Raw genomic sequence first — 27,382 nt, forward strand, 5'->3', positions numbered from 1 at the left:
TTATGGTGGGGAGGAGGGTTTATAACTGTGTCATTATGGTGGGGAGGGAGGAGGGTTTATAACTGTCATTATGGTGGGGAGGGAGGAGGGTTTATAACTGTGTCATTATGGTGGGGGAGGGAGGAGGGTTTATAACTGTGTCATTATGGTGGAGGAGGGAGGAGGGTTTATAACTGTGTCATTATGGTGGGGAGGGAGGAGGGTTTATAACTGTGTCATTATGGTGGGGAGGGAGGAGGGTTTATAACTGTGTCATTATGGTGGGGGAGGGAGGAGGGTTTATAACTGTGTCATTATGGTGGGGGAGGGAGGAGGGTTTATAACTGTGTCATTATGGTGAGGAGGGAGGAGGGTTTATAACTGTCATTATGGTGGGGAGGGAGGAGGGTTTATAACTGTGTCATTATGGTGAGGAGGGAGGAGGGTTTATAACTGTCATTATGGTGGGGGAGTGAGGAGGGTTTATAACTGTGTCATTATGGTGAGGAGGGAGGAGGGTTTATAACTGTCATTATGGTGGGGAGGGAGGAGGGTTTATAACTGTGTCATTATGGTGGGGAGGGAGGAGGGTTTATCACTGTGTCATTATGGTGGAGGAGGGAGGAGGGTTTATAACTGTGTCATTATGGTGGGGGAGGGAGGAGGGTTTATAACTGTGTCATTATGGTGGGGGAGGGAGGAGGGTTTATAACTGTGTCATTATGGTGGGGAGGAGGGTTTATAACTGTGTCATTATGGTGGGGGAGGGAGGAGGGTTTATAACTGTGTCATTATGGTGGGGAGGGAGGAGGCTTTATAACTGTGTCATTATGGTGGGGGGAGGGAGGAGGGTTTATAACTGTGTCATTATGGTCGAGGAGGGAGGAGGGTTTATAACTGTGTCATTATGGTGGGGGGAGGGAGGAGGGTTTATAACTGTCATTATGGTGGGGAGGGAGGAGGGTTTATAACTGTGTCTTTATGTTGGGGAGGGAGGAGGGTTTATAACTGTGTCATTATGGTGGGGAGGGAGGAGGGTTTATAACTGTGTCATTATGGTGGGGGAGGAGGGTTTATAACTGTGTCATTATGGTGAGGATGGAGGAGGGTTTATAACTGTGTCATTATGGTGGAGGAGGGAGGAGGGTTTTATAACTGTGTCATTATGGTGGGGGAGGGAGGAGGGTTTATAACTGTCATTATGGTGGAGAGGAGGGTTTATAACTGTGTCATTATGGTGAGGATGGAGGAGGGTTTATAACTGTGTCATTATGGTGGGGGAGGGAGGAGGGTTTATAACTGTGTCATTATGGTGGAGGAGGGAGGAGGGTTTATAACTGTCATTATGGTGGAGAGGAGGGTTTATAACTGTGTCATTATGGTGGGGGAGGGAGGAGGGTTTATAACTGTGTCATTATGTTGGGGAGGGAGGAGGGTTTATAACTGTGTCATTATGGTGGGGAGGGAGGAGGGTTTATAACTGTGTCATTATGGTGGGGGAGGAGGGTTTATAACTGTGTCATTATGGTGGAGGAGGGAGGAGGGTTTATAACTGTGTCATTATGGTGTAGGAGGGAGGAGGGTTTATAACTGTGTCATTATGGTGGGGGAGGGAGGAGGGTTTATAACTGTGTCATTATGGTGGGGAGGGAGGAGGGTTTATAACTGTCATTATGGTGGGGAGGGAGGAGGGTTTATAACTATGTCATTATGGTGGGGGAGGGAGGAGGGTTTATAACTGTGTCATTATGGTGGAGGAGGGAGGAGGTTTTATAACTGTGTCATTATGGTGGGGGAGGGAGGAGGGTTTATAACTGTCATTATGGTGGAGAGGAGGGTTTATAACTGTGTCATTATGGTGGAGGAGGGAGGAGGGTTTATAACTGTGTCTTTATGTTGGGGAGGGAGGAGGGTTTATAACTGTGTCATTATGGTGGGGGAGGGAGGAGGGTTTATAACTGTGTCATTATGGTGGGGGAGGGAGGAGGGTTTATAACTGTGTCATTATGGTGGGGGAGGAGGGTTTATAACTGTGTCATTATGGTGGGGAGGGAGGAGGTTTTATAACTGTGTCATTATGGTGGGGGAGGGAGGAGGGTTTATAACTGTCATTATGGTGGAGAGGAGGGTTTATAACTGTGTCATTATGGTGGGGAGGGAGGAGGGTTTATAACTGTGTCATTATGGTGGGGAGGGAGGAGGGTTTATAACTGTCATTATGGTGGAGAGGAGGGTTTATAACTGTGTCATTATGGTGGGGGAGGGAGGAGGGTTTATAACTGTGTCATTATGGTGGGGGAGGGAGGAGGGTTTATAACTGTGTCATTATGGTGGAGGAGGGAGGAGGGTTTATAACTGTGTCATTATGGTGGGGGGAGGAGGGTTTATAACTGTGTAATTATGGTGGAGGAGGGAGGAGGGTTTATAACTGTGTAATTATGGTGGGGGAGGGAGGAGGGTTTATAACTGTGTGATTATGGTGGGGAGGGAGGAGGGTTTAGAACTGTGTCATTATGGTGGAGGAGGGAGGAGGGTTTATAACTGTGTCATTATGGTGGGGAGGGAGGAGGGTTTATAACTGTGTCATTATGGTGGGGAGGGAGGAGGGTTTATAACTGTGTCATTATGGTGGGGAGGAGGGTTTATAACTGTGTCATTATGGTGGGGAGGGAGGAGGGTTTATAACTGTGTCATTATGGTGGGGAGGAGGGTTTATAACTGTGTCATTATGGTGGGGGAGGGAGGAGGGTTTATAACTGTGTCATTATGGTGAGGAGGGAGGAGGGTTTATAACTGTCATTATGGTGGGGGAGGGAGGAGGGTTTATAACTGTGTCATTATGGTGGGGAGGGAGGAGGGTTTATCACTGTGTCATTATGGTGGGGGAGGGAGGAAGGTTTATAACTGTGTCATTATGGTGTAGGAGGGAGGAGGGTTTATAACTGTGTCATTATGGTGGAGGAGGGAGGAGGGTTTATAACTGTGTCATTATGGTGGGGGAGGGAGGAGGGTTTATAACTGTGTCATTATGGTGAGGAGGGAGGAGGGTTTATAACTGTCATTATGGTGGGGGAGGGAGGAGGGTTTATAACTGTGTCATTATGGTGGGGAGGGAGGAGGGTTTATCACTGTGTCATTATGGTGGGGGAGGGAGGAGGGTTTATAACTGTGTCATTATGGTGAGGAGGGAGGAGGGTTTATAACTGTCATTATGGTGGGGGGAGGGAGGAGGGTTTATAACTGTGTCATTATGGTGGGGAGGGAGGAGGGTTTATCACTGTGTCATTATGGTGGGGGAGGGAGGAGGGTTTATAACTGTGTCATTATGGTGTAGGAGGGAGGAGGGTTTATAACTGTGTCATTATGGTGGAGGAGGGAGGAGGGTTTATAACTGTGTCATTATGGTGGGGAGGGAGGAGGGTTTATAACTGTGTCATTATAGTGGGGAGGGAGGAGGGTTTATAACTGTGTCATTATGGTGTAGGAGGGAGGAGGGTTTATAACTGTGTCATTATGGTGGAGGAGGGAGGAGGGTTTATAACTGTGTCATTATGGTGGGGAGGGAGGAGGGTTTATAACTGTGTCATTATGGTGGGGGAGGGAGGAGGGTTTATAACTGTGTCATTATGGTGAGGAGGGAGGAGGGTTTATAACTGTCATTATGGTGGGGGAGGGAGGAGGGTTTATAACTGTGTCATTATGGTGGGGGAGGGAGGAGGGTTTAGAACTGTGTCATTATGGTGGGGAGGGAGGAGGGTTTATAACTGTGTCATTATGGTGGGGGAGGGAGGAGGGTTTATAACTGTGTCATTATGGTGAGGAGGGAGGAGGGTTTATAACTGTCATTATGGTGGGGAGGGAGGAGGGTTTATAACTGTGTCATTATGGTGGGGGAGGGAGGAGGGTTTAGAACTGTGTCATTATGGTGGAGGAGGGAGGAGGGTTTATAACTGTGTCATTATGGTGGGGAGGGAGGAGGGTTTATAACTGTGTCATTATGGTGGGGGAGGGAGGAGGGTTTAGAACTGTGTCATTATGGTGGGGAGGAGGGTTTATAACTGTCATTATGGTGGGGAGGGAGGAGGGTTTATAACTGTGTCATTATGGTGGGGGAGGGAGGAGGGTTTATAACTGTGTCATTATGGTGGAGGAGGGAGGAGGGTTTATAACTGTGTCATTATGGTGGGGAGGGAGGAGGGTTTATAACTGTGTCATTATGGTGGGGAGGGAGGAGGGTTTATAACTGTGTCATTATGGTGAGGAGGGAGGAGGGTTTATAACTGTCATTATGGTGGGGAGGGAGGAGGGTTTATAACTGTGTCATTATGGTGAGGAGGGAGGAGGGTTTATAACTGTCATTATGGTGGGGGGAGTGAGGAGGGTTTATAACTGTGTCATTATGGTGAGGAGGGAGGAGGGTTTATAACTGTCATTATGGTGGGGGAGGGAGGAGGGTTTATAACTGTGTCATTATGGTGGGGAGGGAGGAGGGTTTATCACTGTGTCATTATGGTGGGGAGGGAGGAGGGTTTATAACTGTGTCATTATGGTGGGGGAGGGAGGAGGGTTTATAACTGTGTCATTATGGTGGGGGAGGGAGGAGGGTTTATAACTGTGTCATTATGGTGGAGGAGGGAGGAGGGTTTATAACTGTGTAATTATGGTGGGGGAGGATTGTTTATAACTGTGTAATTATGGTGGAGGAGGGAGGAGGGTTTATAACTGTGTAATTATGGTGGGGAGGAGGGTTTATAACTGTGTCATTATGGTGGGGGAGAGAGGAGGGTTTATAACTGTGTCATTATGGTGGGGGAGGGAGGAGGGTTTATAACTGTGTCATTATGGTGAGGAGGGAGGAGGGTTTATAACTGTGTCATTATGGTGTAGGAGGGAGGAGGGTTTATAACTGTGTCATTATGGTGGAGGAGGGAGGAGGGTTTATAACTGTCATTATGGTGGAGAGGAGGGTTTATAACTGTGTCATTATGGTGGGGGAGGGAGGAGGGTTTATAACTGTGTCATTATGGTGGGGAGGGAGGAGGGTTTATAACTGTGTCATTATGGTGGGGGAGGGAGGAGGGTTTATAACTGTGTCATTATGGTGAGGAGGGAGGAGGGTTTATAACTGTCATTATGGTGGGGGAGGGAGGAGGGTTTATCCGTCATTATGGTGGAGAGGAGGGTTTATAACTGTGTCATTATGGTGGGGGAGGGAGGAGGGTTTATAACTGTGTCATTATGGTGGGGAGGGAGGAGGGTTTATAACTGTGTCATTATGGTGGGGGAGGGAGGAGGGTTTATAACTGTGTCATTATGGTGAGGAGGGAGGAGGGTTTATAACTGTCATTATGGTGGGGGAGGGAGGAGGGTTTATCACTGTGTCATTATGGTGGGGAGGGAGGAGGGTTTATAACTGTGTCATTATGGTGAGGAGGGAGGAGGGTTTATAACTGTGTCATTATGGTGTAGGAGGGAGGAGGGTTTATAACTGTGTCATTATGGTGGAGGAGGGAGGAGGGTTTATAACTGTCATTATGGTGGGGAGGGAGGAGGGTTTATAACTGTGTCATTATAGTGGGGGAGGGAGGAGGGTTTATAACTGTGTCATTATGGTGTAGGAGGGAGGAGGGTTTATAACTGTGTCATTATGGTGGAGGAGGGAGGAGGGTTTATAACTGTGTCATTATGGTGGGGAGGGAGGAGGGTTTATAACTGTGTCATTATGGTGTAGGAGGGAGGAGGGTTTATAACTGTGTCATTATGGTGGAGGAGGGAGGAGGGTTTATAACTGTGTCATTATGTTGGGGAGGGAGGAGGGTTTATAACTGTGTCATTATGGTGGGGAGGGAGGAGGGTTTATAACTGTGTCATTATGGTGGGGGGAGGAGGGTTTATAACTGTGTCATTAAGGTGGAGGAGGGAGGAGGGTTTATAACTGTGTCATTATGGTGGGGAGGGAGGAGGGTTTATAACTGTGTCATTATGGTGGGGAGGAGGGTTTATAACTGTGTCATTATGGTGGGGAGGGAGGAGGGTTTATAACTGTGTCATTATGGTGGGGAGGGAGGAGGGTTTATAACTGTGTCATTATGGTGGAGGAGGGAGGAGGGTTTATAACTGTCATTATGGTGGAGAGGAGGGTTTATAACTGTGTCATTATGGTGGGGAGGGAGGAGGGTTTATAACTGTGTCATTATGGTGGGGAGGGAGGAGGGTTTATAACTGTGTCATTATGGTGGGGGAGGGAGGAGGGTTTATAACTGTGTCATTATGGTGAGGAGGGAGGAGGGTTTATAACTGTCATTATGGTGGGGGAGGGAGGAGGGTTTATCACTGTGTCATTATGGTGGGGGAGGGAGGAGGGTTTATCACTGTGTCATTATGGTGGGGGAGGGAGGAGGGTTTATAACTGTGTCATTATGGTGAGGAGGGAGGAGGGTTTATAACTGTCATTATGGTGGGGGAGGGAGGAGGGTTTATAACTGTCATTATGGTGGGGGAGGGAGGAGGGTTTATAACTGTGTCATTATGGTGGGGAGGGAGGAGGGTTTATCACTGTGTCATTATGGTGGGGGAGGGAGGAGGGTTTATAACTGTGTCATTATGGTGTAGGAGGGAGGAGGGTTTATAACTGTGTCATTATGGTGGAGGAGGGAGGAGGGTTTATAACTGTGTCATTATGGTGGGGAGGGAGGAGGGTTTATAACTGTGTCATTATAGTGGGGGAGGGAGGAGGGTTTATAACTGTGTCATTATGGTGTAGGAGGGAGGAGGGTTTATAACTGTGTCATTATGGTGGAGGAGGGAGGAGGGTTTATAACTGTGTCATTATGTTGGGGAGGGAGGAGGGTTTATAACTGTGTCATTATGGTGGGGAAGGAGGAGGGTTTATCACTGTGTCATTATGGTGGAGGAGGGAGGAGGGTTTATAACTGTGTCATTATGGTGTAGGAGGGAGGAGGGTTTATAACTGTGTCATTATGGTGGAGGAGGGAGGAGGGTTTATAACTGTGTCATTATGGTGGGGAGGGAGGAGGGTTTATAACTGTGTCATTATAGTGGGGGAGGGAGGAGGGTTTATAACTGTGTCATTATGGTGTAGGAGGGAGGAGGGTTTATAACTGTGTCATTATGGTGGAGGAGGGAGGAGGGTTTATAACTGTGTCATTATGTTGGGGAGGGAGGAGGGTTTATAACTGTGTCATTATGGTGGGGAGGGAGGAGGGTTTATAACTGTGTCATTATGGTGGAGGAGGGAGGAGGGTTTATAACTGTGTCATTATGGTGGGGGAGGAGGGTTTATAACTGTGTAATTATGGTGGAGGAGGGAGGAGGGTTTATAACTGTGTAATTATGGTGGGGGAGGGAGGAGGGTTTATAACTGTGTGATTATGGTGGGGGAGGGAGGAGGGTTTAGAACTGTGTCATTATGGTGGAGGAGGGAGGAGGGTTTATAACTGTGTCATTATGGTGGGGAGGGAGGAGGGTTTATAACTGTGTCATTATGGTGGGGGAGGGAGGAGGGTTTATAACTGTGTCATTATGGTGGGGAGGAGGGTTTATAACTGTGTCATTATGGTGGGGAGGAGGGTTTATAACTGTGTCATTATGGTGGAGGAGGGAGGAGGGTTTATAACTGTGTCATTATGGTGGGGAGGGAGGAGGGTTTATAACTGTGTCATTATGGTGGGGGGAGGGAGGAGGGTTTATAACTGTGTCATTATGGTGGGGAGGAGGGTTTATAACTGTGTCATTATGGTGGGGAGGAGGGTTTATAACTGTGTCATTATGGTGGAGGAGGGAGGAGGGTTTATAACTGTGTCATTATGGTGGGGAGGGAGGAGGGTTTATAACTGTGTCATTATGGTGGGGGAGGGAGGAGGGTTTATAACTGTGTCATTATGGTGAGGAGGGAGGAGGGTTTATAACTGTCATTATGGTGGGGGAGGGAGGAGGGTTTATAACTGTGTCATTATGGTGGGGGAGGGAGGAGGGTTTAGAACTGTGTCATTATGGTGGAGGAGGGAGGAGGGTTTATAACTGTGTCATTATGGTGGGGAGGGAGGAGGGTTTATAACTGTGTCATTATGGTGGGGGAGGGAGGAGGGTTTATAACTGTGTCATTATGGTGGGGAGGGAGGAGGGTTTATAACTGTGTCATTATGGTGGGGAGGGAGGAGGGTTTATAACTGTCATTATGGTGGGGAGGGAGGAGGGTTTATAACTGTGTCATTATGGTGGGGAGGGAGGAGGGTTTATAACTGTGTCATTATGGTGGGGGAGGGAGGAGGGTTTATAACTGTGTCATTATGGTGGGGAGGGAGGAGGGTTTATAACTGTGTCATTATGGTGGGAGGGAGGAGGGTTTATAACTGTGTCATTATGGTGGGGAGGAGGGTTTATATCTGTGTCATTATGGTGGGGAGGGAGGAGGGTTTATAACTGTCATTATGGTGGGGAGGGAGGAGGGTTTATAACTGTGTCATTATGGTGGGGAGGAGGGTTTATAACTGTGTCATTATGGTGGGAGGGAGGAGGGTTTATAACTGTGTCATTATGGTGGGGAGGAGGGTTTATAACTGTGTCATTATGGTGGGGAGGGAGGAGGGTTTATAACTGTCATTATGGTGGGGAGGGAGGAGGGTTTATAACTGTGTCATTATGGTGGGGAGGGAGGAGGGTTTATAACTGTGTCATTATGGTGGGGGAGGGAGGAGGGTTTATAACTGTGTCATTATGGTGGGGAGGGAGGAGGGTTTATAACTGTGTCATTATGGTGGGGAGGAGGGTTTATAACTGTGTCATTATGGTGGGGAGGGAGGAGGGTTTATAACTGTCATTATGGTGGGGAGGGAGGAGGGTTTATAACTGTGTCATTATGGTGGGGAGGAGGGTTTATAACTGTGTCATTATGGTGGGAGGGAGGAGGGTTTATAACTGTGTCATTATGGTGGGGAGGAGGGGGTTTATAACTGTGTCATTATGGTGGGGAGGGAGGAGGGTTTATAACTGTCATTATGGTGGGGAGGGAGGAGGGTTTATAACTGTGTCATTATGGTGGGGAGGGAGGAGGGTTTATAACTGTGTCATTATGGTGGGGGAGGGAGGAGGGTTTATAACTGTGTCATTATGGTGGGGAGGGAGGAGGGTTTATAACTGTGTCATTATGGTGGGGAGGGAGGAGGGTTTATAACTGTGTCATTATGGTGGGGGGAGGGAGGAGGGTTTATAACTGTGTCATTATGGTGGGGGAGGGAGGAGGGTTTATAACTGTGTCATTATGGTGAGGAGGGAGGAGGGTTTATAACTGTGTCATTATGGTGGAGGAGGGAGGAGGGTTTATAACTGTGTCATTATGGTGGGGAGGGAGGAGGGTTTATAACTGTGTCATTATGGTGGGGAGGGAGGAGGGTTTATAACTGTGTCATTATGGTGGGGGAGGGAGGAGGGTTTATAACTGTGTCATTATGGTGGGGGAGGGAGGAGGGTTTATAACTGTCATTATGGTGGGGAGGGAGGAGGGTTTATAACTGTGTCATTATGGTGAGGAGGGAGGAGGGTTTATAACTGTGTCATTATGGTGAGGAGGGAGGAGGGTTTATAACTGTCATTATGGTGGGGGAGGGAGGAGGGTTTATAACTGTGTCATTATGGTGGGGAGGGAGGAGGGTTTATCACTGTGTCATTATGGTGGGGAGGGAGGAGGGTTTATAACTGTGTCATTATGGTGGGGGAGGGAGGAGGGTTTATAACTGTGTCATTATGGTGGGGGAGGGAGGAGGGTTTATAACTGTGTCATTATGGTGGAGGAGGGAGGAGGGTTTATAACTGTGTAATTATGGTGGGGGAGGAGGGTTTATAACTGTGTAATTATGGTGGAGGAGGGAGGAGGGTTTATAACTGTGTAATTATGGTGGGGGAGGAGGGTTTATAACTGTGTCATTATGGTGGGGGAGGGAGGAGGGTTTATAACTGTGTCATTATGGTGGGGGAGGGAGGAGGGTTTATAACTGTGTCATTATGGTGGGGGAGAGAGGAGGGTTTATAACTGTGTCATTATGGTGGGGGAGGGAGGAGGGTTTATAACTGTGTCATTATGGTGGAGGAGGGAGGAGGGTTTATAACTGTGTCATTATGGTGGGGAGGGAGGAGGGTTTATAACTGTGTCATTATGGTGTAGGAGGGAGGAGGGTTTATAACTGTGTCATTATGGTGGAGGAGGGAGGAGGGTTTATAACTGTGTCATTATGTTGGGGAGGGAGGAGGGTTTATAACTGTGTCATTATGGTGGGGAGGGAGGAGGGTTTATAACTGTCATTATGGTGGGGGAGGAGGGTTTATAACTGTGTCATTAAGGTGGAGGAGGGAGGAGGGTTTATAACTGTGTCATTATGGTGGGGAGGGAGGAGGGTTTATAACTGTGTCATTATGGTGGGGAGGGAGGAGGGTTTATAACTGTGTCATTATGGTGGGGGAGGGAGGAGGGTTTATAACTGTGTCATTATGGTGGAGGAGGGAGGAGGGTTTATAACTGTGTCATTATGGTGGGGGAGGAGGGTTTATAACTGTGTAATTATGGTGGAGGAGGGAGGAGGGTTTATAACTGTGTAATTATGGTGGGGAGGGAGGAGGGTTTATAACTGTGTGATTATGGTGGGGGAGGGAGGAGGGTTTAGAACACTGTCATTATGGTGGAGGAGGGAGGAGGGTTTATAACTGTGTCATTATGGTGGGGAGGGAGGAGGGTTTATAACTGTGTCATTATGGTGGGGGAGGGAGGAGGGTTTATAACTGTGTCATTATGGTGTAGGAGGGAGGAGGGTTTATAACTGTGTCATTATGTTGGAGGAGGGAGGAGGGTTTATAACTGTGTCATTATGGTGGGGAGGAGGGTTTATAACTGTGTCATTATGGTGGGGGAGGGAGGAGGGTTTATAACTGTGTCATTATGGTGGGGAGGGAGGAGGGTTTATAACTGTGTCATTATGGTGGGGGAGGGAGGAGGGTTTATAACTGTGTCATTATGGTTGAGGAGGGAGGAGGGTTTATAACTGTGTCATTATGGTGGGGGAGGGAGGAGGGTTTATAACTGTGTCATTATGGTGGGGAGGGAGGAGGGTTTATAACTGTGTCATTATGGTGGAGGAGGGAGGAGGGTTTATAACTGTGTCATTATGGTGGGGGAGGAGGAGGGTTTATAACTGTGTCATTATGGTGGGGAGGGAGGAGGGTTTATAACTGTGTCATTATGGTGGAGGAGGGAGGAGGGTTTATAACTGTGTCATTATGGTGGGGGAGGGAGGAGGGTTTATAACTGTGTCATTATGGTGGAGGAGGGAGGAGGGTTTATAACTGTCATTATGGTGGGGAGGGAGGAGGGTTTATAACTGTGTCATTATGGTGGAGGAGGGAGGAGGGTTTATAACTGTGTCATTATGGTGGGGAGGAGGGTTTATAACTGTGTCATTATGGTGGGGGGAGGGAGGAGGGTTTATAACTGTGTCATTATGGTGGGGAGGGAGGAGGGTTTATAACTGTGTCATTATGGTGGGGAGGGAGGAGGGTTTATAACTGTGTCATTATGGTGGGGAGGGAGGAGGGTTTATAACTGTGTCATTATGGTGGGGAGGAGGGTTTATAACGGTGTCATTATGGTGGGGAGGGAGGAGGGTTTATAACTGTGTCATTATGGTGGGGAGGGAGGAGGGTTTATAACTGTCATTATGGTGGAGGAGGGAGGAGGGTTTATAACTGTGTCATTATGGTGGGGGACGGAGGAGGGTTTATAACTGTGTCATTATGGTGGGGAGGGAGGAGGGTTTATAACTGTGTCATTATGGTGGGGAGGGAGGAGGGTTTATAACTGTGTCATTATGGTGGGGGAGGGAGGAGGGTTTATAACTGTGTCATTATGGTGGGGAGGGAGGAGGGTTTATAACTGTGTCATTATGGTGGGGGAGGGAGGAGGGTTTATAACTGTGTCATTATGGTGGAGGAGGGAGGAGGGTTTATAACTGTGTCATTATGGTGGGGAGGAGGGTTTATAACTGTGTCATTATGGTGGGGAGGGAGGAGGGTTTATAACTGTGTCATTATGGTGGGGAGGGAGGAGGGTTTATAACTGTGTCATTATGGTGGGGGAGGGAGGAGGGTTTATAACTGTGTCATTATGGTGGAGGAGGGAGGAGGGTTTATAACTGTGTCATTATGGTGGGGAGGGAGGAGGGTTAATAACTGTGTCATTATGGTGGGGGGAGGAGGGTTTATAACTGTGTCATTATGGTGGGGAGGGAGGAGGGTTTATAACTGTGTCATTATGGTGGGGGAGGGAGGAGGGTTTATAACTGTGTCATTATGGTGGAGGAGGGAGGAGGGTTTATAACTGTGTCATTATGGTGGGGGAGGGAGGAGGGCTTATAACTGTGTCATTATGGTGGAGGAGGGAGGAGGGTTTATAACTGTGTCATTATGGTGGGGAGGGAGGAGGGTTTATAACTGTCATTATGGTGGGGAGGGAGGAGGGTTTATAACTGTGTCATTATGGTGGAGGAGGGAGGAGGGTTTATAACTGTGTCATTATGGTGGGGAGGGAGGAGGGTTTATAACTGTCATTATGGTGGAGGAGGGAGGAGTGTTTATAACTGTGTCATTATGGTGGGGAGGGAGGAGGGTTTATAACTGTCATTATGGTGGGGAGGGAGGAGGGTTTATAACTGTGTCATTATGGTGGGGAGGGAGGAGGGTTTATAACTGTCATTATGGTGGAGGAGGGAGGAGGGTTTATAACTGTGTCATTATGGTGGAGGAGGGAGGAGGGTTTATAACTGTGTCATTATGGTGGAGGAGGGAGGAGGGTTTATAACTGTGTCATTATGGTGGGGAGGGAGGAGGGTTTATAACTGTGTCATTATGGTGGGGGAGGGAGGAGGGTTTATAACTGTGTCATTATGGTGGGGGAGGGAGGAGGGTTTATAACTGTGTCATTATGGTGGGGGAGGGAGGAGGGTTTATAACTGTGTCATTATGGTGGGGAGGGAGGAGGGTTTATAACTGTCATTATGGTGGGGGAGGGAGGAGGGTTTATAACTGTGTCATTATGGTGGGGGAGGAGGGTTTATAACTGTGTCATTATGGTGGGGGAGGGAGGAGGGTTTATAACTGTGTCATTATGGTGGAGGAGGGAGGAGGGTTTATAACTGTGTCATTATGGTGGGGAGGGAGGAGGGTTTATAACTGTCATTATGGTGGGGGAGGGAGGAGGGTTTATAACTGTGTCATTATGGTGGGGAGGAGGGTTTATAACTGTGTCATTATGGTGGGGGGGGGAGGAGGGTTTATAACTGTGTCATTATGGTGGAGGAGGGAGGAGGGTTTATAACTGTGTCATTATGGTGGAGGAGGGAGGAGGGTTTATAACTGTGTCATTATGGTGGGGGAGGGAGGAGGGTTTATAACTGTGTCATTATGGTGGGGAGGGAGGAGGGTTTATAACTGTGTCATTATGGTGGGGAGGGAGGAGGGTTTATAACTGTGTCATTATGGTGGGGAGGGAGGAGGGTTTATAACTGTGTCATTATGTTGGAGGAAGGAGGAGGGTTTATAACTGTGTCATTATGGTGGGGAGGGAGGAGGGTTTATAACTGTGTCATTATGGTGGAGGAGGGAGGAGGGTTTATAACTGTGTCATTATGGTGGGGAGGGAGGGGGTTTATAACTGTGTCCTTATGGTGGGGGAGGGAGGAGGGTTTATAACTGTGTCATTATGGTGGGGGAGGAGGGTTTATAACTGTGTCATTATGGTGGGGAGGGAGGAGGGTTTATAACTGTGTCATTATGGTGGGGAGGGAGGAGGGTTTATAACTGTGTCATTATGGTGTGGAGGGAGGAGGGTTTATAACTGTGTCATTATGGTGGGGAGGAGGGTTTATAACTGTGTCATTATGGTGGGGGAGGGAGGAGGGTTTATAACTGTGTCATTATGGTTGGGAGGGAGGAGGGTTTATAACTGTCATTATGGTGGGGAGGGAGGAGGGTTTATAACTGTGTCATTATGTTGGGGGAGGGAGGAGGGTTTATAACTGTGTCATTATGGTGGAGGAGGGAGGAGGGTTTATAACTGTGTCATTATGGTGGAGGAGGGAAGAGGGTTTATAACTGTGTCATTATGGTGGAGGAGGGAGGAGGGTTTATAACTGTGTCATTATGGTGGGGAGGGAGGAGGGTTTATAACTGTGTCATTATGGTGGGGAGGGAGGAGGGTTTATAACTGTGTCATTATGGTGGAGGAGGGAGGAGGGTTTATAACTGTGTCATTATGGTGGGGAGGGAGGAGGGTTTATAACTGTGTCATTATGGTGGGGGGAGGGAGGAGGGTTTATAACTGTGTCATTATGGTGGGGGAGGGAGGAGGGTTTATAACTGTGTCATTATGGTGGGGGAGGGAGGAGGGTTTATAACTGTGTCATTATGGTGGGGAGGGAGGAGGGTTTATAACTGTCATTATGGTGGGGGAGGGAGGAGGGTTTATAACTGTGTCATTATGGTGGGGGAGGAGGGTTTATAACTGTGTCATTATGGTGGGGAGGGAGGAGGGTTTATAACTGTGTCATTATGGTGGAGGAGGGAGGAGGGTTTATAACTGTGTCATTATGGTGGGGAGGGAGGAGGGTTTATAACTGTCATTATGGTGGGGAGGGAGGAGGGTTTATAACTGTGTCATTATGGTGGGGGAGGAGGGTTTATAACTGTGTCATTATGGTGGGGGAGGGAGGAGGGTTTATAACTGTGTCATTATGGTGGAGGAGGGAGGAGGGTTTATAACTGTGTCATTATGGTGGAGGAGGGAGGAGGGTTTATAACTGTGTCATTATGGTGGGGGAGGGAGGAGGGTTTATAACTGTGTCATTATGGTGGGGAGGGAGGAGGGTTTATAACTGTGTCATTATGGTGGGGAGGGAGGAGGGTTTATAACTGTGTCATTATGGTGGGGAGGGAGGAGGGTTTATAACTGTGTCATTATGTTGGAGGAAGGAGGAGGGTTTATAACTGTGTCATTATGGTGGGGAGGGAGGAGGGTTTATAACTGTGTCATTATGGTGGAGGAGGGAGGAGGGTTTATAACTGTGTCATTATGGTGGGGAGGGAGGGGGTTTATAACTGTGTCCTTATGGTGGGGGAGGGAGGAGGGTTTATAACTGTGTCATTATGGTGGGGGAGGAGGGTTTATAACTGTGTCATTATGGTGGGGAGGGAGGAGGGTTTATAACTGTGTCATTATGGTGGGGAGGGAGGAGGGTTTATAACTGTGTCATTATGGTGTGGAGGGAGGAGGGTTTATAACTGTGTCATTATGGTGGGGAGGAGGGTTTATAACTGTGTCATTATGGTGGGGGAGGGAGGAGGGTTTATAACTGTGTCATTATGGTTGGGAGGGAGGAGGGTTTATAACTGTGTCATTATGGTGGGGAGGGAGGAGGGTTTATAACTGTCATTATGGTGGGGAGGGAGGAGGGTTTATAACTGTGTCATTATGTTGGGGGAGGGAGGAGGGTTTATAACTGTGTCATTATGGTGGAGGAGGGAGGAGGGTTTATAACTGTGTCATTATGGTGGAGGAGGGAAGAGGGTTTATAACTGTGTCATTATGGTGGAGGAGGGAGGAGGGTTTATAACTGTGTCATTATGGTGGGGAGGGAGGAGGGTTTATAACTGTGTCATTATGGTGGGGAGGGAGGAGGGTTTATAACTGTGTCATTATGGTGGGGAGGGAGGAGGGTTTATAACTGTGTCATTATGGTGGGGAGGGAGGAGGGTTTATAACTGTGTCATTATGGTCGAGGAGGGAGGAGGGTTTATAACTGTCATTATGGTGGAGGAGGGAGGAGGGTTTATAACTGTGTCATTATGGTGGGGAGGGAGGAGGGTTTATAACTGTGTCATTATGGTGGGGAGGGAGGAGGGTTTATAACTGTGTCATTATGGTCGAGGAGGGAGGAGGGTTTATCGTGCTGTAATAATTCCCTTCAGCAGCTAAATCATACACCTTTCTACATATAGAAATGTGTGAAAGATGAACTTTAGCAGCAGGGGAATGTCGCTCATCAGGGGGTTTGGACTCCTCAGCAATACTGCTCTTCACAAGTCATCCCCTTTAAGAGGCAGGATAGTGAGTCTTTGGAATTGAATTTGTAAGGTGTAACCCGCCACCTCCCTCCCAACCCCTCTCTCTCTCTGTCTCTCTCTCTCTCTCTCTCTCTCTCTCTGTCTCTCTCTCTCTCTCTCTCTCTCTCTCTGTCTCTCTCTCTTTAGTCTCTCTCTCTCTGTCTCTCTCTCTCTCTCTGTCTCTCTCTCTGTCTCTCTCTCAGTCTCTCTGTCTCTCTCTCTCTCTCTCTGTCTCTCTCTCATTCTCTCTCTCTCTCTCTCTCTCTCTCTCTCTCTCTCTCTCTCTCTCTCTCTCTCTCTCTCTCTCTCTCTCTCTCTCTCTCTCTCTGTCTCTCTCCCTCTATGCTGAGAACCATTAATGAACAGCATTCTGATTCTACTCTGTTTTCTCCCATGCTGGTTGAAACAACCTGGAAAAGGTTTATTCTAAGGTATCTTATTTCCTCAGCAGTCTTTCCTGTTAAAGACATCACAATAGTTGTTTTTCATATTGTCTGCAACCATTCCTTTAACAGCATCCTCTTATCCCACATGCTGGTTAAGACACAGGCTACTGTAGTCTGCTACTGCTGTTGCTTCTACTGTTGCAGAGAACCACTCTATTTTCCCCCCATGCTGGTTGAGACCACAGAGATCCTGTAATTCACTATTGTTGTATTTAATTGTGTGGTTGAGACATAGGCTACTGCTGCTGAGAACTGTTGTTTAATAGCACTCTGATTCCACTCTATTTAAGCACTGAGCTCCACACAGTCACAAAGGCCAGGCATAAGATAGCTGACTAATATACTGTATAGAACAGACAAGACTAGGATAGCTGACTAATATACTGTATAGAACAGACTAGACTAGGATAGCTGACTAATATACTGTATAGAACAGACTAGACTAGGATAGCTGACTAATATACTGTATAGAACAGACAAGACTAGGATAGCTGACTAATATACTGTATAGAACAGACTAGACTGGGATAGCTGACTAATATACTGTATAGAACAGACAAGACTAGGATAGCTGACTGTATAGAACAGACTAGACTAGGATAGCTGACTAATATACTGTATAGAAGAGACAAGACTAGGATAGCTGACTAATATACTGTATAGAACAGACAAGACTAGGATAGCTGACTAATATACTGTATAGAACAGACAAGACTGGGATAACTGACTAATATACTGTATAGAACAGACAAGACTAGGATAGCTGACTAATATACTGTATAGAACAGACTAGACTAGGATAGCTGACTAATATACTGTATAGAACAGACAAGACTAGGATAGCTGACTAATATACTGTATAGAACAGACAAGACTAGGATAGCTGACTAATATACTGTATAGAACAGACAAGACTAGGATAGCTGACTAATATACTGTATAGAACAGACAAGACTAGGATAGCTGGAACCCTTCTGAAAATGTGGTTGTTTTCAATAACTAAGCCCTCTCCTTTCTCTCTCTTTACCTCTCCCTTCTCTCTCTCCCCTCTCCTCTCTCTCTTTATCTCTCCCCCTCTCCCCTCACTCTTTACCTCTCCCCTTCTCCCCCTCTCCCCTCTCTCTCCTTATCTCTCCATTTCCCCTCTCTCCCTCCCCCTCCTCTCTCTTTACCTCTCCATCTCCCCTCTCACTCTCACTCTCCCTCTCTGCTCTCTCTTCTCTCTCTTCTCTCTCTTCTCTCTCTTTCCCTCTCCCCTCTCTCTCCCCCTCTCTTCTCTCCCTCTTTAGCTCTCCCCATCTCCCCTATCTCTCTCCCCCTCTCCTCTCTCTTTACCTCTCCCCTCTCCTCTCTCTCTCTTTACCTCTCCCCCTCTCCCCTCTCTCTTTACCTCTCCCCCTCTCCCATCTTTCTCTTTACCTCTCCCCCTCTCCCCTCTTTCTTTACCACTCCCCCTCTTCTCTCTCCCTCTTTACCTCTCCCATTCTCCTCTCTCTATTTACCTCTCCCCTCTCCCCTCTCTCTCTTTACCTCTCCCCTCTCTCTCTTTACCTCTCCCCATCTCCCATCTCCCATCTTTCTCTTTACCTCTCCCCCTCTCCCCTCTCTCTCTTTACCTCTCTCCTCTCTCTCTTTACCTCTCCCCATTCTCCCATCTTTCTCTTTACCTCTCCCATTCTCCTCTCTCTCGCTTTTCCTCTCCCATTCTCCTCTCTCTCTCTTTACCTCTCCCCATCTCCCCTCTCTTTACCTCTCCCCTCTCCCCTCTCTCTTTACCTCTCCCCATCTCCCCTCTCTCTCCCCCCCTCTCCCCTCTCTCTTTACCTCTCCCCATCTCCTCTCTCTCTCCCCATCTCCCCTCTCTCTCTCCCTCTCCCCTCTCTCTTTACCTCTCCCCTCTCCCCTCTCTCTTTACCTCTCCCCATCTCCCCTCTCTCTCTCCCTCTCCCCTCTCTCTTTACCTCTCCCCTCTCCCCTCTCTCTTTACCTCTCCCCATCTCCCCTCTCTTTACCTCTCCCCCTCTCCCCTCTCTTTACCTCTCCCCCTCTCCCCTCTTTCTTTACCACTCCCCCTCTTCTCTCTCCCTCTTTACCTCTCCCCTCTCCCCTCTCTCTTTACCTCTCCCCATCTCCCCTCTCTCTCTCCCCCTCTCCCCTCTCTCTTTACCTCTCCCCATCTCCTCTCTCTCTCCCCATCTCCCCTCTCTCTCTTCCTCTCCCCTCTCTCTTTACCTCTCCCCTCTCCCCTCTCTCTTTACCTCTCCCCATCTCCCCTCTCTCTCTCTCCCTCTCCCCTCTCTCTTTACCTCTCCCCCTCTCCCCATCTCCCCATCTCCCCTCTCTTTACCGCTCCCCATCTCCCATCTCCCCTCTCTCCCTCTCCCCTCTCTCCTCTCTCTCCCCCTCTCCCCTCTCTCTTTACCTCTCCCCATCTCCCCATCTCCCCTCTCTTTACCTCTCCCCATCTCCCCTCTCTCTCTCCCTCTCCCCTCTCTCCCCTCTCTCTTTACCTCTCCCCTCTCTCCCCTCTCTTTACCTCTCCCCTCTCTCTTTACCTCTCCCCCTCTCCCCTCTCTCTTTACCTCTCCCCATCTCTCCTCTCTCTTTCTCTCCCCCTCTTCCTCTGTCTGTCTTTCTGACGTGTCTCTGTTCTGCCTGCTAGGAGATGATGGCCAGTCTGATCAACCAGACCCCAGACCATCCTGTACCCTTTCTCATCAGCCACCTGCAGACCAAGCCAGGCAGCCCCGGCAAGCTGCACAGAACACTGGCGGGCTCCGCCGCTCTGTGGGCCCAGAGCGGTGCAGGTAGGAGCACAGACACATATGCATGCACGTGCACGTGCACATGTACACGCCTACACTCAGAAGCTCACGTAAACTCACACAGCATGCACGTGTGAGCAATCGTGTACACACATACGCAATACACACAAACAATCCTTCTAACCCCCCCGTAAAAGATTTAGATGCACTATTGTAAAGTGGTTGTTCCACTGGATATTATAAGGTGAATGCACCAATTTGTAAGTCGCTCTGGATAAGAGCGTCTGCTAAATGACTTAAATGTAAATGTAAATGTTGTTTAACTAACCTTGTGGGGGACACACAATTCAGTCCCATTCAAAATCCTGTTTTTCCTAACCACTAACCCTTACTCTAACCTTTACCCCAAAACCTAACCTTAACCCTAAACCTAACCCTAACTCTTAATCTTAATCCTAAACTTAAACCTAATTCTAACACTAATTTTAACCTTAACCGTAAACCCCCTAAAAATAGCATTTGGTGAAATTTGTGAAATTTGTGAAATTTGTGTTTGTTTACTATTGTTGTGGGGACTTTTGGTCCTCACAAGTATAGTTAAACACGTCCACACAGGCACACAAACGCACACATTCCTTGTCGTTGTGTGTGTACTACTGTTCTGGTACCTTCTTCTCTCAGCGGAGAGTGAGGGAGGTCCTGACTTCAGGAGTTATGAGAAGCACTGGCAGATCCACCCGAACAAACCCAAGAAATCCAAGAGTGATCTGGCTGTGTCTAACATCTCCCCTCCTTCAGCAGAATCTAAGTCCTGTGAGTATAGCTATATCTACAGTGTGTCATTATAGAAGTCTTTATGTTGCTCCAATGGCACCTCTATTAGTCCTGTCAGTTCCTCTGTCATTGGACGTAATTTTCCCATTAAATTAGTCATGGTTCATTGTCCAGTGGGCCAGTGCCCGATGAATACGCTATTCAAGACTCTATAGCACAGATAACTGGGGACAGACTGAATGAAGGGTGATGTAATGAGGTTCTATAGATAACTGGGGACAGACTGAATGAAGGGTGATGTAATGAGGTTCTATAGATAACTGGGGACAGACTGAATGAAGGGTGATGTAATGAGGTTCTACAGATAACTGGGGACAGACTGAATGAAGGGTGATGTAATGAGGTTCTATAGATAACTGGGGACAGACTGAATGAAGGGTGATGTAATGAGGTTCTATAGATAACTGGGGACAGAATGAATGAAGGGTGATGTAATGAGGTTCTATAGATAACTGGGGACAGAATGAATGAAGGGTGATGTAATGAGGTTCTATAGATAACTGGGGACAGACTGAATGAAGGGTGATGTAATGAGGTTCTATAGATAACTGGGGACAGACTGAATGAAGGGTGATGTAATGAGGTTCTATAGATAACTGGGGACAGACTGAATGAAGGGTGATGTAATGAGATTCTATAGATAACTGGGGACAGAATGAATGAAGGGTGATGTAATGAGGTTCTATAGATAACTGGGGACAGACTGAATGAAGGGTGATGTAATGAGGTTCTATAGATAACTGGGGACAGACTGAATGAAGGGTGATGTAATGAGGTTCTACAGATAACTGGGGACAGACTGAATGAAGGGTGATGTAATGAGATTCTATAGATAACTGGGGACAGACTGAATGAAGGCTGATGTAATGAGGTTCTATAGATAACTGGGGACAGACTGAATGAAGGCTGATGTAATGAGGTTCTATAGATAACTGGGGACAGACAATGAAGGGTGATGTAATGAAGTTCTATAGATCACTGGGGAAAGACTGAATGAAGGGTGATGTAATGAGGTTCTACAGATAACTGGGGACAGAATGAATGAAGGGTGATGTAATGAGGTTCTATAGATAACTGGGGACAGACTGAATGAAGGGTGATGTAATGAGGTTCTATAGATAACTGGGGACAGACTGAATGAAGGGTGATGTAATGAGGTTATATAGATAACTGGGGACAGACAATGACTGGGGACAGACTGAATGAAGGGTGATGTAATGAGGTTCTACAGATAACTGGGGACAGATTGAATGAAGGGTGATGTAAGGGACTCATAGGTTGGGTTAAATGGAGAGAGAGATGTAGAGGTTGGAGAGGGAGGGAAGGAGAGAGATGGGGAGAGGAGACGGGGATAGTGGAGAGAGAGATAGATAGAAGGTGGGAGGCAAAGAGAGAGATAGAGAGAGACAGATCGAGAGAGATAGGGAGAGGAGACAGGGATAGTGGAGAGAGAGATAGAAGGTGGGATGCAAAGAGAGAGATAGAGAGAGACAGATCGAGAGAGATAGGGAGAGGAGACAGGGATAGTGGAGAGAGAGATAGAAGGTGGGATGCAAAGAGAGAGATAGAGAGAGACAGATCGAGAGAGATAGGAGGGGGAGAGGCAGAAACTTCAATAATTCAGTATTGCTCTCATTCTCGTGCCAGTTCCAGTCTATTTCAGGCTGTGGTCAGACCATCACTCACAATCAGGAGGAAATGAAAGAGAGAACGTGTGTCTACTCCGGTGGCCCTGGCTGCTTCTCCCTGCCACTCTGCTGTTTCTCTCTCTTTGTTCCTTAAGCTTTGCCAGACTGGCAAAATACATGAAACAAGAGCTGTGCTCCTCGCAAAGCTGCACCAGAATATAATGGGCTTCTATACTTAGTATACAGTACCTGACTTTTTTTTTTCTGTAACAAACCGACCTGTAAACGAAGAAACAAAAATTCTAAAGGAAAAGTTCTACTGGAAGACAACAGTTAAATGTTACCTTCTCTGTTGGTATGTTATCGAACCCACGATCCTGGCATTGCAAGCACCATGCCCTACTAACTGAGGGACCACAGGATACCCTCCTCATTTAATCCCAGTCAATTTGACAAGTCTCGTGGATTTTATTCATGACACAAAGATGAAATCTACACTGAGAATACGTAATATTAAGAACAATGTCTTAATATTGAGTTTTAAAAAAATCAAATGAAATGTGTCCTCTGTATGTAAGGGTGCTCTACTGTGAGTTCTGCTGTGAGAGAGAGAGAGAGACGTTAAATTCTACAACCACCTAAAAGGAAGTGATTCCCCATCCTTCCGTAACAAAGCCATCCCCTACAGAGAGATGAACCTGGAGAAGAGTCCCCTAAGCAAGCTGGTCCTGGGGCTCAGTTCACAAACACTGGCTCTCAAGAGAAGACAGGCTATGAGCACGCTGCCCACAAAATGAGGTGGAAACTGAGCTGCACTTCCTAACCTCCTGCCAAATGTATGAACAATCCAATTTTGATAAACTCCCAAATCTATTGGGTGAAATACCACAATGTGCCATCACAACAGCAATATTTGGGCAGGCAGTGAATAACAAATACCATTGTAAATACAACCCATATTTATGTAAATATTTCCCTTTTGTACTTTAACTATTTGCACGTCGTTGCAACGCTGTATATAGACTTAATATGACATTTGAAATGTCTCTATTATTTTGGAAGTTGTGCGAGTGTAATATTTACTGTTCACTTTTTTTTGTTTATTTAATTTTTGTTAATTACTGTCTGACAGTTGTTGTTGTTGGTGGCTCCGTACTGTCTGGCAGTTGTTGTTGTTGGTGGCTCCGTACTGTCTGGCAGTTGTTGTTGTTGGTGGCTCTGTACTGTCTGGCAGTTGTTGTTGGTGGCTCCATACTGTCTGGCAGTTGTTGTTGGTGGCTCCGTACTGTCTGGCAGTTGTTGGTGGTGGCTCCGTACTGTCTGGCAGTTGTTGTTGGTGGCTCCGTACTGTCTGGCAGTTGTTGTTGGAGGCTCCGTACTGTCTGGCAGTTGTTGTTGGTGGCTCCGTACTGTCTGGCAGTTGTTGTTGGTGGCTCCGTACTGTCTGGCAGTTGTTGTTGTTGGTGGCTCCGTACTGTCTGGCAGTTGTTGTTGGTGGCTCCGTACTGTCTGGCAGTTGTTGTTGGTGGCTCCGTACTGTCTGGCAGTTGTTGGTGGAGGCTCCGTACTGTCTGGCAGTTTGAAGAGTGTGGCCAGTTGATCAACGTGGCATTTTATGTTGAAGATTCTCTGTGTGCATCTCTCCTTTTTCAGTGTCAGCAAATCCAAGTCACTTTTGTATTTACACTCTTTACCTTTCCAAGGAACAACAAATATTTGTTGTAAACATATCCTATTACGTAATACTTTATTTTGCAGTATAACATTTGTAATTAACACAGGGTACGATCAAGTTTGTTGGAATAAACCCTGAGAATCCTCTCCATTGCAAAACCTCAAGATTTACCAGCAGATCGAACTTGCTGCATCGGTGCTTCCTCCTAGAACAGGGGTTATAGCAGCGTACTGCTGTGGAACGACTGCAAAAACTCCTGGACCAGTTACAGCCTTCGCAGGGAGGCAGATGTAGTCGAGGGGTCCACTGCCGCTGTGTTAATAATGCTCACGGTCCAGCTTGGTAGAGACCCGATCCATCTGATCCACTTCAGATGCTTGTTTTCTCCTAAATTGGATCGGCTCGAGTTCTGCTGCTGGAGAGAGGCTTTTGGCTGGGCTTCTGTGGAGGAATATTTAATTGTATTTTATTGATTTTATGAAATTATTTTGAAATCTTAACCGTCTCCTTACACATGGTCTACTTTAAAGTAACGTTTTTGAAGGTTTAGATTTTCGACTCCTCCAGAGTGTTGCGTTTTATCATTTAAAAATTGGTTTGTTTATTATTTTAGCAATGTCCAGATTCTCCTGGTGAGAATGCTAGCGGAAAGAGATTGCATTAATTAGTGGTGCATTCAGAAGCATTGGGTGTCACAACATCGACGGAAGGTGGCGCCGTCGTCGCCGGCCTACTAGCTGCCACCGATCCTCTTTTATTTTCTGTTTGTTAGGTCTAGTTTAGTTGGCACCTGTTTAGTATTAGTTCATTAGTGGGGGAGGGTATTTAGTCGTTCTGTGTAGGTTGTGCTGAGTGCGTGATTATTTGTTGTCTGGAGTTTGTTCAGAGGTTCAGGTGTTTTTCCCTCTGCCTGTGGGTTTTGGGCTGCGTCCCTAAGCTGCGTGCGGGCTGTTTGCTTTGGGCATTTGTTTTGCTTTGCCCTGCCTTCCCTGTTTTCTGGGCTACGTGTGGATATCATTAAAATTACGTGTGTACACGGACTTGTGTCTCCTGCGCCTGACTTCGACCCTCCTGCTTCCCTGTGCACTCTGACATTGGGAAAAGAGCTCTGTGTTCAGCATGGTTTCCCAATGCTTTTGAAAGCACTTCTAACTGATACAACGTGTTGCCACTAGCATTGCTACGTTTTACAAAAATGCTATCCACATTTTTTCTGGATATTGCTAAATAACCAGCAAACTAATTTTAAAAATGTTTTGGCAAAAATCAACACCCTAGGGAAGTCGATAATAAGCTTAACTTCAAAAAAAGTGAAATTCCCACTTATTGTCACGTCCTGGCCAGTATATAAGGTTAATTGTTTTTGTAGTTTGGTCAGGACGTGGCAGAGGGTATTTGTTTTATGTGGTTCGGGGTGGTGTGTTTGTGTAAAGGGTGTTTGATTTAGTATTTCCGGGGTTTTTGGTTGATGGTCTATGTGTTTGTATTCTATGGTTAGTCTGGTGTGTGTGTTTCTATGTTTGGTTAATTGGGGTTGGGACTCTCAGTTGAAGGCAGGTGTTGTCTATCTGCCTTTGATTGAGAGTCCCATATATTAGGGTGTGTTTGTGTGTGTTATTTGTGGGTGATTGTTCTGTGTTGAGCCTAGTGCTTTGCAGACTGTCAGTTTATCGTTCGTTTTCTTGTTTGTTGTTTTTGTATTCGTGTTGATTTAATTAAATGTTCAAAATGAACAACTGCAGACCTGCTGCGTTTTGGTCTACATTCTCAGGTGACGATTTCGCATTATCGTCAGAAGACGAAGATACTTGTGATACTTATTTAGTAATATGGTTAACTATCCCTTTAAAGGTAAAGAAACCTGACTAAACGTAGGTAAAGAAACCTGACTAAACTTAGGTAAAGAAACCTGACCAAACTTGATTCATTTTTGTCAATATTTTTTTAGGGGGTAGATCAGCTTTAATATTGCAGACAGATTGTAGCTTCCATCGATGTAATTGTCTGCATCATTTCCAATACCCCATATATTTTTTTTGAAAATATATATATTTACAGTACCAGTCAAGAGTTTATCTTTATTTTTATTATTTTCTACATTGTAAAATAATAGTGAAGACATCAAAACTATGAAATAACTGTAACGGCGTTCGTCGGAAGAAGGGGACCAAAGCGCAGCATGGTACGTGTTCATGATTTTATTTATCAAAAACACTCAAACAAAAAATAACAAAACGAAAAGCCAAACAGTTCTTTCTGTCAGGTACACTATACAAAACAGAAGACAACTACCCACAAACACAGGTGGGAAAAAGGCTACCTAAGTATGATTCCCACTCAGAGACAACGATAGACAGCTGCCTCTGATTGGAAACCATACTCGGCCAAAACAAAGAAATAGATAGCATAGAATGCCCACCCCACATCACACCCTGACCCAACCAAACAGAGAAAAATGGATCTCTCAGGTCAGGGCGTGACAATAACACATATGGAATCATGTAGTAACCAAAAAAGTGTTAAACAAATAAAAATATAAGTAATATTTTAGATTCTTCAAATAGCAACCCTTTGCCTTGATGACAGCTTTGCACACTTTTGGCATTCTCTCAACCAGCTTCATGAGGAATGCTTTTCCAACGGTCTTGAAGGAGTTCCCACATATGCTGAGCGCTTGTTGGCTGATTTTCCTTCAATCTGCGGTCCAACTCATCCCAAATCATCTCAATTGGGATGAAGTTGGGTGATTGTGAAGGCCAGGTCATCTGATGCATCACTCCATCACTCTCCTTTTTGGTCACATAGCCCAGAGGTGTGTTTTGGGTCATTGTCCTGTTGAAAAACAAATGATAGTCTCACTAGATGGGATGGAGTATAGCTGCAGAATGCTGTGGAAGTCATGCCGGTTAAGTGTGCCTTGAATTCTAAATAAATCACAGACAGTGTCACCAGCAAAGCACCCCCACACCATCACACCTCCTCCTCCATGCTTCACGGTGGGAACCACACGTGCGGAGATCATCCATTCACCTACTCTGCGTCTCACAAAGACACTGCGTTTAGAATCAAAAATCTCAAATTCGGACTCATCAAACCAAAGGACAGATTTCCACCAGTCTAATGTCCATTGCTTGTGTTTCTTGGCCTAAGCAAGTCTCTTCTTCTCATTGGTGTCCTTTAGTAGTGGTTTCTTTGAAGCAATTCAACCATGAAGGCCTGATTCCCGCAGTCGCCTCTGAACAGTTGATGTTGAGATGTGTCTGTTACTTGAACTCCGGGAATAATTTTTTGGGCTGCAATCTGAGGTGCAGTTAATTTCCGATTTCCTGTAGCGGTCCTCATGAGAACTAGTTTCATCATAGGTTTTTGCGATTGCACTTCAAGATATTTTCCAGATTGACTGACCTTCACGTTTTAAAAGTAATGATGGACTCTGGTTTCTCTTTGCTTATTTGAGCTGTTCTTGCCATACTATGACCTTGGTCTGGGAATACGGGAGCTGGGCACCCCGACACGGACAGATCTAAGTGGAGGTAATTAGAGGAAAGTGTCAACCAGCTGTGGAGGCCAAATAAAAGGATCATGGTGGCACACCGCAAGGGAGAACAGGGAGAGACCGACACCGAGCCACAGTGGAGGAGAAGGACCGAGCTAAACCTACGGGATTTTCTTTGTTGTGTTTATTTTCTGTCTTAGTAAAGTTGTTTTTGCAGACTAAAACCTCCCTGTCCCTGTGTCAATCTCTGCACGCTCAACCCAGCACCCCACGGTTTACCACACCACCTTGTCACAACATAATTGATTGGCTCAAATGCATTAAGAAGGAGAGAAATTCCACAAATCAACTTTTATCAAGGCACACCTGTGAATTGAAATGCATTCCAGGTGACTACC

General features: G+C 46.6%; 1 pseudogene; it reads left to right on the forward strand.

Annotated features, from left to right (window-relative positions):
* Window positions 1-27,382, forward strand: part of LOC106579704 (uncharacterized protein C8orf34 homolog) — a 168,437-nt pseudogene that overhangs the window by 43,636 nt on the left and 97,419 nt on the right.

The sequence above is a fragment of the Salmo salar genome, chromosome ssa19 (assembly GCF_905237065.1).
Source record: "Salmo salar chromosome ssa19, Ssal_v3.1, whole genome shotgun sequence".
Taxonomy (NCBI): Eukaryota; Metazoa; Chordata; class Actinopteri; order Salmoniformes; family Salmonidae; genus Salmo; species Salmo salar.